Source organism: Corylus avellana, chromosome ca9 (genome assembly GCF_901000735.1).
Source record: "Corylus avellana chromosome ca9, CavTom2PMs-1.0".
Taxonomy (NCBI): domain Eukaryota; kingdom Viridiplantae; phylum Streptophyta; class Magnoliopsida; order Fagales; family Betulaceae; genus Corylus; species Corylus avellana.
This window is the reverse complement of record NC_081549.1, coordinates 11,842,264-11,853,000: the sequence shown is the minus strand read 5'-3', so window position 1 is coordinate 11,853,000 and position 10,737 is coordinate 11,842,264.

The following is a 10,737-nucleotide window of genomic DNA, read 5'->3' as shown; positions in this document are numbered from 1 at the left end:
CTTAGAGGTCTATTTATAGGGCTTAGGAGAGTCCTAGAAGCCCTAGTAATCCTAGGAATTTCGGAGATTTAAGTCCAAGCCCAATTAGGTTAAAGAAAACCTAAGCCCAAATCGGAATAGGATTCGCCCAGAATTGCGGTCCTATCTTGCGGCGTGATTTTGGCCTTGCGGCGCTCCGAATTGGGAAAATGCTATTTCACAATGAATTGTAGTAGTTTAGTTAGCTTTCCAATGCCGCTTGAATCACCTCAATCGGATATCTGAGATGAAAGTTATGGCCAAAATACCGAGACGTATTCAGAATCCAATTTTGCATCCAATCCGATTTGACTTCAAATTGAGAAATTCCGAATTAATCCTTTCCTTTATTTGATTAAACTTTAACTATGATTGGTTAAGCTTAATCATATCTTCTAGATCTTCCCAATTTGCCCTTCAAGCTTGGAATTTTTCCAGAAACGCTTTATTTTCTTCCAAAAGCCTATAAAACAAAGAAAATACAAAAAGGAAGTAAAATGGCCTAATTAACCAAAACTAAAGGATTAAAACATGCAAGTTAAGGGACTGAAAATATGAATATTCTAGCACTTATCACACCCCCAAACTTACATATTGCTAGTCCCTTAGCAATACAAAACTAAAAACAAGAATGGAAAAACAGAAAACAAAAGATAAATCCATCTTTCGTGGGATGTACGATTGCATTTAGCGTATGCAACAAGCCTTTTAAACCCCTAGGCATCCCTAGAGGACGAGTGAAGTCTCGTGAGGGTTTAATAGAAATGATACCCACAAACATTTTTAGCACTACGTCATTGACAAACACAATTTTCATACAAACATATGGTTCTTATATCATGAGCAGGTTTAACAAAGTAAACACCACAATCAAATCATCAAGCCAACCACAAATCATTCAACTCAAAGGTGGAAATTTGAGACAACACAAGCTCCAAATGTGCAAAGTGAGACTAACACAAAGTTAAGAGGCTTCAATTTTTCTCAAAGTTTGGTGTACCTCAAAATTCATAGGAATTTACACAAATGAAAACACCAAAGGCTTAGATCAAGACATGCATTTTTTTTTTTTTATATATATATATTTTATTTTCATTTTTTTTGTGTTGGCTGTGCAATGTTCGGCTCCCTTAAGCTTTCTAATTGACCTATGTAACCAGTATTGGGCCAGTCACTCCCAAACCAGATGGTTTTAGGGCACAAGATGTAAAACATCCCTAAGGCTTAATTACTCAAGTCAAAAAGGCTACGAAGCCAAACTAGCCATACAGTCAACCAAGTTGAATTTCTCATCTTTTTCCGCGAACACTCAATGCTTAGTGAGGCATGAGATCCAGTTACTCAATGAAAAGCTCAAACTGATGATGACAATTTTTTTTTTTTTTTAATTTTTTATCTTCAAGCCAAGGTTTCATCAACACTTCATCCTACAAATCACAAGGCACACCCTAATCAATCCAAATCTCATACCTCACAAACTTTATGCTAGTGTGCTTGTGATAATCAACTCAGACATGTGAAGTCTCTCTAATCCACCAAATGAGTCAAAGGACTCGGATTTCTAATGACATGTAGTGTTCAAAAAGTTAAACACACTAATGACATGCAAACCACAGTTATGATGTAACTCATGACCAATCAACAACATAGCACAATATTTTTTTTTTTTTTTTTTTAAACAAAACAAACAGATAAAAACAAACAAAAAGACACAAACAAACAAAAAGACAATGTGTTTGTCCACACCCCCAAACTTAAATGACACATTGTCCCCAATGTAGCAAGAGACACAATACCGTAGGATGCGGAAACTCGAGTGTGCAAAGGCCAGGGCGTCCCCCGGACTTGAACACCAAAACACCTGTCAAAATCTAGCAGCAATATTTTCTCATAGAAACAAATATCAAAAGATTAATTGCTGATAGAAATAAAAAGAAAATGACACAAAATGAAATGACAAAAAGGAAAAGAAATCAAAATAAAGTGCTGAAAATAAAAAGAAAGAAAGAATACCACACTTTCCTCGATCATTTGGGTGTCCAACCAATCCCTTCCATCCTTTCTTCTTAAGAATTTGATATCCCTTTGGAAGGATGTTTTGCCGTCTCAGGTAGCCTAGTTGCTTGCTTCGAAAGATCTTCTTAGGAACATGGTTCCTAGATTTGTGACCTTGTGTGCATAGATCTTTGAGAATTTCAGCATGAGACGGCTCTTTGAGACATTGAAGAATTGAAGGTTGGGGTTCATGAATTGTCTCAAGAGGGATTTTGATGAAGGAGTGAGCTTCAGTACTCACTTCCTTGTCACTGGACAGATTTGGAGTTGATAGGGGCTCAATGTGATCAACCTGCTCCTCTTTTTCTTTCTCCTCATGGTTACCCACAATGAAAGGCTCAGCTGCTAATGAGGGTGAGTTAGGGAATGATATCTCAGTGGTTTCCCCATTTTCAATTCGCATCTTAGGAGTGGAGTCCAATAAGGCATCAGCTTGCTCAAGTAACTTGTCAAGGTCTAGGTCACATCCAAATTGAGCAAAGCACTTTCCCAATGGGTCCTCTAGACTTGTCTCATCAACAGTCTCCTCAACAATTTTCTCTCTCCTAATTGGGGTGGTGGCTTTGACATGCTCATGATAAGGATTGCTAGAATCATCATCATCAATCATGTAGTGCCTTTCAGCCATCAACTGACTTTGAAGCTCTTCTTCCTCTATTCTAGTGAGTTCAACAACTAAATAACCAAGCTGTCCTTCCAACTTTTCAATTGCTTGAGTGTTGGCCATGGCTGCATTCTTCACTTCATTTATGGCTTGGGAGTTGACCATGGTGGCATTTTTAAGCTCTTGCAAGGTTTGGCCATTAGACTGTATGAACTCTTTGAGGGTGTTTTCCAATGATAAGTCTTGTGGAGGATAATTGCAGGGTGAAGGGGTAGAGGATTGGTTGTCGAACTGCGGATATTCAGGATGGTGCAGTTCATCAAATTGGGGAGCATAATTTCCCGTAGCATTAGCTTGCCACGAGAAATTAGAATGGTTGCTCCAATCAAGGGTGTAGCAATTGAAATTTGATTCAGACCCCAAACTGGAGAAATTGGTGTTCATCTGCTCATGTGAAAAATTGGAAAATTGTCCCCAAGATGGACAATTACCTGAACTATGATAAGGGTTAGAGCAGTATGAACATGGTCCATGTGGGTGAAAATGATGAGGATGGTTGGAAAAAGCGGGTGTCCTACAACTAAGGGTAGCATTAAAATTACCTAAAGGAAAAATTCATGCTTATCCTCACTCTTTAAACAAAGCACACTTCCACATGAAACATTAACCAAATTTTTTTTTTGGATTTTTTTTTTTTAAAAAATAAAATAAACAAAAATACCAAAAATTAAAAACAAAAAATCAAAACAAAAACTCACTAAACGGACCAAACATAAGTTTGGCAAAATTCAAGGTGCTGGCCCATTTTGGTGTAGTCTGCGAAGGTGCACTCGAGCGCAAGTGATGTGCGATCGAGCGCTTTGGCAGGGACTAGTTCCTTCGGCAGAGCTGCAACAGAAACAATAAAAACAAACAACTTTTTCTCTTTTTTATTTTTTTATTTTTATTAGTAACTATAAACAGAAACAAATAAAAAAAATAAAAATAAAAGGCAACAAACTGTAAAAAGAAAATAACTAGTAGAAAAATAAAATAAATTTAAACAAAAATCAATTTTCACAAACAAACAAATTCCCGGCAACAGCGCCAAAATTTGATGTACAAATTTAATTGTACTCGCAAGCGCACGTGTCGTGTGCAATATAGTGTGTGTGCAAGTGCGAGGTCGATCCACAGGGAATTGTGTTTGTGAAATTTAATTTCTATCTAAATCAATTATATCTTAACCTAGTTCCGAATGATTTTGATTTTGAAAATAAACTAACATAAACTAAATAAAATAAAAATAATTAAAAGATAAACGACTAAGGTTTTAGAATTCACCTCACCAACTCAAAGCATACATTCTTATGTTTTCATTCATGCATCCGACAAACAATTAAACCCTATATATATGTTCTATTGTTTTTTTATAAACCAATTGAATCATTCGATGAATCCATCTCTATTACAAATCACAACGAATATCCAATTGAGATCAAATCATCCATTGTATCCGTAAATCACAATGGATATAAGTCTCAATCAAATCATTCGATGTATCCATTGGATGAAACACAACGAATATCCAACATTTTCACGATTTATAAACAACAATCAATCACAATTTTGTCACACAATTGAACTGAAACGAACATACATTACATTAAACGACGGATTTGTACGAACGAAACATAAAAATATAAAACTAATCAATGGTGAGGCTTCATCTTCAACCTTAGTTGAAGAATTAGCCTCTCATGACAAAAGAAATCATAAAGAAACTAAATTACTTCATTAAAATTAAAAACTTACAAAAGAATTCGAGTTCCAAGCTACAAAAACCCAGAAAACACGGAAAGCGACCAAGAACGGCGCCCCCGGCGCGTCTTCGTCTGATCCCCTCAATTGTGAGGCTTAGAGGTCTATTTATAGGGCTTAGGAGAGTCCTAGAAGCCCTAGTAATCCTAGGAATTTCGGAGATTTAAGTCCAAGCCCAATTAGGTTAAAGAAAACCTAAGCCCAAATCGGAATAGGATTCGCCCAAAATTGCGGTCCTATCTTGCGGCGTGATTTTGGCCTTGCGGCGCTCCGAATTGGGAAAATGCTATTTCACAATGAATTGTAGTAGTTTGAGTTAGCTTTCCAATGCCGCTTGAATCACCTCAATCGGATATCTGAGATGAAAGTTATGGCCAAAATACCGAGACGTATTCAGAATCCAATTTTGCATCCAATCCGATTTGACTTCAAATTGAGAAATTCCGAATTAATCCTTTCCTTTATTTGATTAAACTTTAACCATGATTGGTTAAGCTTAACCATATCTTCTAGATCTTCCCAATTTGCCCTTTAAGCTTGGAATTTTTCCAGAAACGCTTTATTTTCTTCCAAAAGCCTATAAAACAAAGAAAATACAAAAAGGAAGTAAAATGGCCTAATTAACCAAAACTAAAGCATTAAAACATGCAAGTTAAGGGCTGAAAATATGAATATTCTAGCACTTATCAACCTCGATGGTCTCTTTTTGCTCGTCTAATAGCCCTAACAGACTACCCTCATGGCCTCTTGGTAAGTCATAAGAAATAATGACTAAGATAGTGTCATCTGTCTCTAAAAATGAAAATTTCAGATTACTTGGAACAGGGACTCGGGGCTCATATGGCATCTCGGGAATAGGAGGTGATGGTGAAGAAGCCCCAGTGCTCACTTGCTTTTTTTTCCGATGTAGATCCTATGGGACCTCAATTTGCTCCTCTTTCCTTTCTTCTACGTGGTTTTCGACCGCCTCTCCACTCCTTAGTGTGGTGATAGCTTGCTCATGATAAGAAGTACTTTCATCCTCCATGTAGTGTCCATTAGGATTGGCCACCGGCTGACTTTGAAGCCCTTCTTCTTCCACCCTATTGAGGATATCAGCTATTATTTCTACCTAAGCCTCTAGCCTAGCAATGGATTGAGAGTGCGAGTTTACTGTCTAAGTCATCTCGCACACCTTGCCACTTATCTCGCCCACCTTGTGGGTCATTTGATCTTCAAAGTTAGGATCTGACCGAGGAGGTGGCTCCTCTTGGTATTGTTGTCGTGGAGGCCAGTAGATGGGAGATGCTCATCTTTGTAAGCTTCTATCTTGGCAATGGATTCAAAGTGAAAGTTTGTTATCTGAGTCATCTCGTCCACCTTGCCGGTCAACTCGCTCAACATTTGCAGCATCCGATCCTCAAGTTTAGAATTTGACCGAGGAGGTGGTGCAGCTTGGTATTGCTGCTTTGGAGTTGCTTGATATTGAGGGGAATATGATTGATCATTGAACTGCAAATATGATTGATGGTGCAGTTCATTACATTGTGGACCATACTTTTTAGGAGCTTGAGCTTGCCATGAGAGATTAGACTGGTTGCTCCATGCCGGATTATAGGGATCAGAATAAAGGTCATTCCTAGGTCTAGAGAACAGTCTGTTCATATGCTCATAAGAATAATTAGAAAATTGTCCCGCAGTAGGACAATCTCTAACATGATGATAAGGACAATAGCAATATGAACATGGTCCATGGGCTGTTGGAATGCCTCCCCACATGAACTAAACTAATATAATTAACAGAAAATAACAACAGAAAAAAAAAAAAAAACAAAAACAAAAAAAATAAATAAAAACTCACAAATGGCCAGTAGGTGCGCTGGAAATTTGGATGCCGACTGCAGCTGATGCGCTCGATCTCACGGCAGGGTATGCTCAAGCGTACTGCCGTAGATGGGTGTAAGCGCAGGCGTGGAGGGATCGAGCGCAGAAGGTGGAGTGCGTACGTGTGCTCAATCGCACTTCAAGCTGCACTCGATCGAATTGAAATTAAAATAAAATAAATTTAAAAAAAAAAGCTAAAATTAATCTTTAAAATTTGATAATGAAACCATTAAGTAGTCCCTGGCAACGGCGCCAAAAATTAATGTGGCACTTTTGTGTCCAAAAATATCAATTAGCTAGTTTAGGAAGATATTTTCGTCATTAACTTAAAGAAAATCCTTCATATTATTATGCTTTTCAATTGGTTGCTGAAGAGTTGATTACTAATATCTTTTGGGCTGATGTAAGAATGATAGTTGACTGTAGCCACTTTGGTCATACAATAACATTTGATACAACCTATAGCACAAATAGAGATGCAAGGCTAATTGGTGTATTTTTGGGACTTAATCATCATAGAGAGATTGTCGTATTTAGAGCTACACTATTGTATGATGAAACAATAGAATTTTTTCGTGGATATTTGAGACCTTCTAAAAAGCAATGTCTGAAAATAAGCCAATGACTATTTTCATCGATCAATATGTAGCACTATCAGTTGCTATTTAGGAAGCTGATAAGCACTGAATGTTGTACATTCAAACCCCTTAACTCGCATATGTTAATTCCTTAACATTGTTATTTGTTTAATTTTTATTTTGTTTTAATGTTTCATATCTGTATTGGTCAAATGCAAGAATTCCATTGAAAATCGGGCTTAAAAAGCAAAAGCTGGAGGCATTATGGTACCAGGATCGAGAGTAGCTGAACTTGGGATCGAGAGCATGCGACCTAGGATTGAGCCCACACCTGCGCTCGTGCGCACATCAGCTAAGCTTGAGCGCACTGGCGCTCGAGCACACATCCATAGGTTCAAGCGCACACAGCCCCAGAATGTGCGGACACATGTTTTGAAAGCTTGAAATTATGTTTTCAGTTCCCCAGAGATTGACCTACGATTTTCTAGGGTTTCTAGGGCTTCTAGGGTTCTTCTAGTCCCTATAAATAGGCCTCTAAATATTGTAAACAGACACACTGCTTTCTAGAGCTAGAAATCAGAAATTTGTCTTTGAAGCTTAAAAGATCATGAGCGGCTAAAACACTTGTGAGATATTGATGTAACCCTTTCCAAGCACAATGGTTTGATTGTATTTAATTTTTAGTTTTACAATTTACGCATGTTGATTGTATGACTCTGAGAATTGCTACAATTGATTTCTGTTCTTAATAGTAAATGTAATTGTTCTTAATTTTCAAATCAATATGATCTTGCTTGGTAAAACCAAGGTTATCACTTCCACCAACTTGCTTACTCATAAGTTGATAAGAATCTTTTAGTCTTATTTCTGATTCATGTGCCAAACCAATCTCAGCAGCTTGTGTTGTAGACATTTTTTGTTGTGATGGCATCATGTGTACAGTTGTTGAGAGATGAAGATTGTGATTATGCTCAATAATGAAGTCAGTCACCATGTATTTGCCACTCTCTCGATTATATACGATAACTATACGTGCATTGCACCCACATCTTGGTTCTGCTCAAGCTTTCCTTGTTTTACTATCTCGCTTGTCTATACCTTAAATTCCCTCTTTCTAGCATACCTTGAAGTAACAATTCTAGCCTTTTTACACTTGTTCACATATTCTTTTTTGATACTAAAACTTATCATTCTCCTATACTCATTATAAAAATTATATTTTTTATGCAATATAAATAGAAAGCATACATGTTATGTCTTTCATAATATAGTTTTAAAAATGTGTTGTATCTATCATTACGCTACTAAAAAAAATGAGTTAAGTCTAGGAGAGATCAACGAAGCATAATCTTAGCGACAACAGTTTTCAACAGTTGAAATCATAAAACATAAGAGTACATTAACATTATATACATAATATACTTATACATCATAGCTTTGCTCCATATAATCTATACGGACCCTTAACCCCTTACCATTAAGGTTTGCGTGTTCTTGAAAGAACCTTTGGTATATCATTGGTGCTTCGATGTGCACAAACTAGCGGTCATCATCATCAACTTGACCGAATCTGACCTCGGGTGGCCTATGCTGCTAACAATGCCATATGTCGTGGCCACCATGCAAACATGGCTACACGTGGTCACTCAACTAGCCTTTTGGATCCAATGGCAAATCATAACTAAACTTGACCACAGGGTCAAGCCCTTATAGTGGTAGCCCTTGACCCTTAGCAATGTCATACTAAATGCAATTATTATCAGTTAACATAAATTATATTTCTTTCTCAAATCACAATAATAAAAACAGTTTTAATGATAACAATTATCAAAAGATCATAAATTGATACTTTCAAAATCTATAGGCTCACAACATAATCATAAGAGATATGAATGAAAGATTTGACAACTTATATAAACATGGTATGCTCCAAAATGGTTTTCTTTTCCTAATTTTGTAAGTATTCACATACCTCGACCAATCACATGATTCTTCAGACATCTTAACTTTATGCACTCGAAACCAATCTAGAATTAGACAAACATTAAACACATATCTAAATGTGATGCCCCAAAATTTCGAAACCCAAAAAGAAATACAACCATTTGTACTAATCACTTTCATAATGCAACTATTACTTGCAATTGTTTAAAAATATTTTTTTATTATTATTATTATTTATTTGAAAATCAACCAAAAATCCAACTTATAATTTATGGCCGAACGTTTGACTTTAACTCTAGCGCGAACGTTTGACCATGGAATACACCGAACGTTCTACCTAAAACCCTGTAATCATTGTGTAATAGTAAACCGAACATCCAAGTATAGTACCGAACGTTCAATGATAGTCTGAAATGCAATTTTAACCCATTATCCACCTTTTCTAGCATGCTGCATGCCCCTGATAAGTGCCAAAATATTCATATTTTAACTTTTAACTTATATTTGTTAATTTCTTAGTTTTGTTAGTTTGTGCTATTTTATTTTCTTTTTGTGTTTTTTGTGTTTTTGTAATTAATGAAAGAAAAGAAAGCATTTTCGGAAAAATTCCAAGCTTAAAGGGCAAATTGGGAAGACCTAGAAGATATGGTTAAGCTTAACCAATCATATTAGAGGACCTATATGATGTAGTTAAGTTTAATCAAATAAAGGAAATAATTAAATCGGAGTTTCTCAAATTGGAGTCAAAATCAGATTGGATTCAAATTTGAATTCTGCACATGTCTCGGTATTCTTACCATAACTTTTAGCTCAAATATCCGGTTGAGGTGATTCAAGTGGAATTGGAAAGATAACTCAAAATTATACAAATAATTATGAAATATCATTTTCCTAATTCGGACTGCCGCTATGCCAAAATTACCCCGAAAAATAGGAACGCAATTCTGGACGAATCCTATTCCGATTTAGACTTAGGTTTTCTTTATCCTAATTGGACTATGACTTAAATCTCCAAATTTTCTAGGATTACTAGGGCTTCTAGGACTCTCCTAAGCCATATAAGTAGACATCTAAGCCTCACAATTCAAAACACAATCAAGGAGACAACTTTGGGTGGATGAATTAAAGGCTACTTCAAGAAGTCGTTCTTTGGTTCTTTCTTTCCCTTTTCTTTTTATTTTTATTTTAATTATGTGTAACTAACTCTTTAGTAAGGCTAGAATGAAGCCCTAATTATGTTTATTTAATATTTCAATATTGGCGTCTTTGTGATAATCATATTGTGATGCTTAACTTGATTAATTCCCGTTTTATTGAATTTCTCATATGTGCGTGATTGGCCATTATATGCATGTGGTATGGATTAGTTATTTAAATCAATTTGGATGATCGAGTCCTGGGTTTAATAGAGTAACAAAAGAATCTCACATCGAGTTCTTTAGTTAATCAACATGGGGAACCGGGAGTAGACACTCATGCCCTAGGCCTCATGTGTTTGTCAATTTCCATAGATTTATGCTTTCTTAAAGAACAACTTAGTAGACACCCATGCTATATTCTTGAAGAAAGAAAAGAATTAGAGTAGACATTCATGCCTAATTCGTTGCTTAGGAAGATCAATAGCTTAAGGAGTAGACACTCGTACTCTTAAGTTGGCAAACATTAGGTATTCATAATATGATTAGAGCATTGACATACTGTTATATTATTTGAGTATGATTAGTGGTGGATATCAAAGCCCTACCTTTATCTTTATCTTTATCTTTATTTATTTTCATAATATCAATTTCGTGACAAATTTGATATTTTAATTAATTCTAAGCGAAATCAACAATCTCCGTGGAAACGATCTCGTATTTGCTACACTATACTATT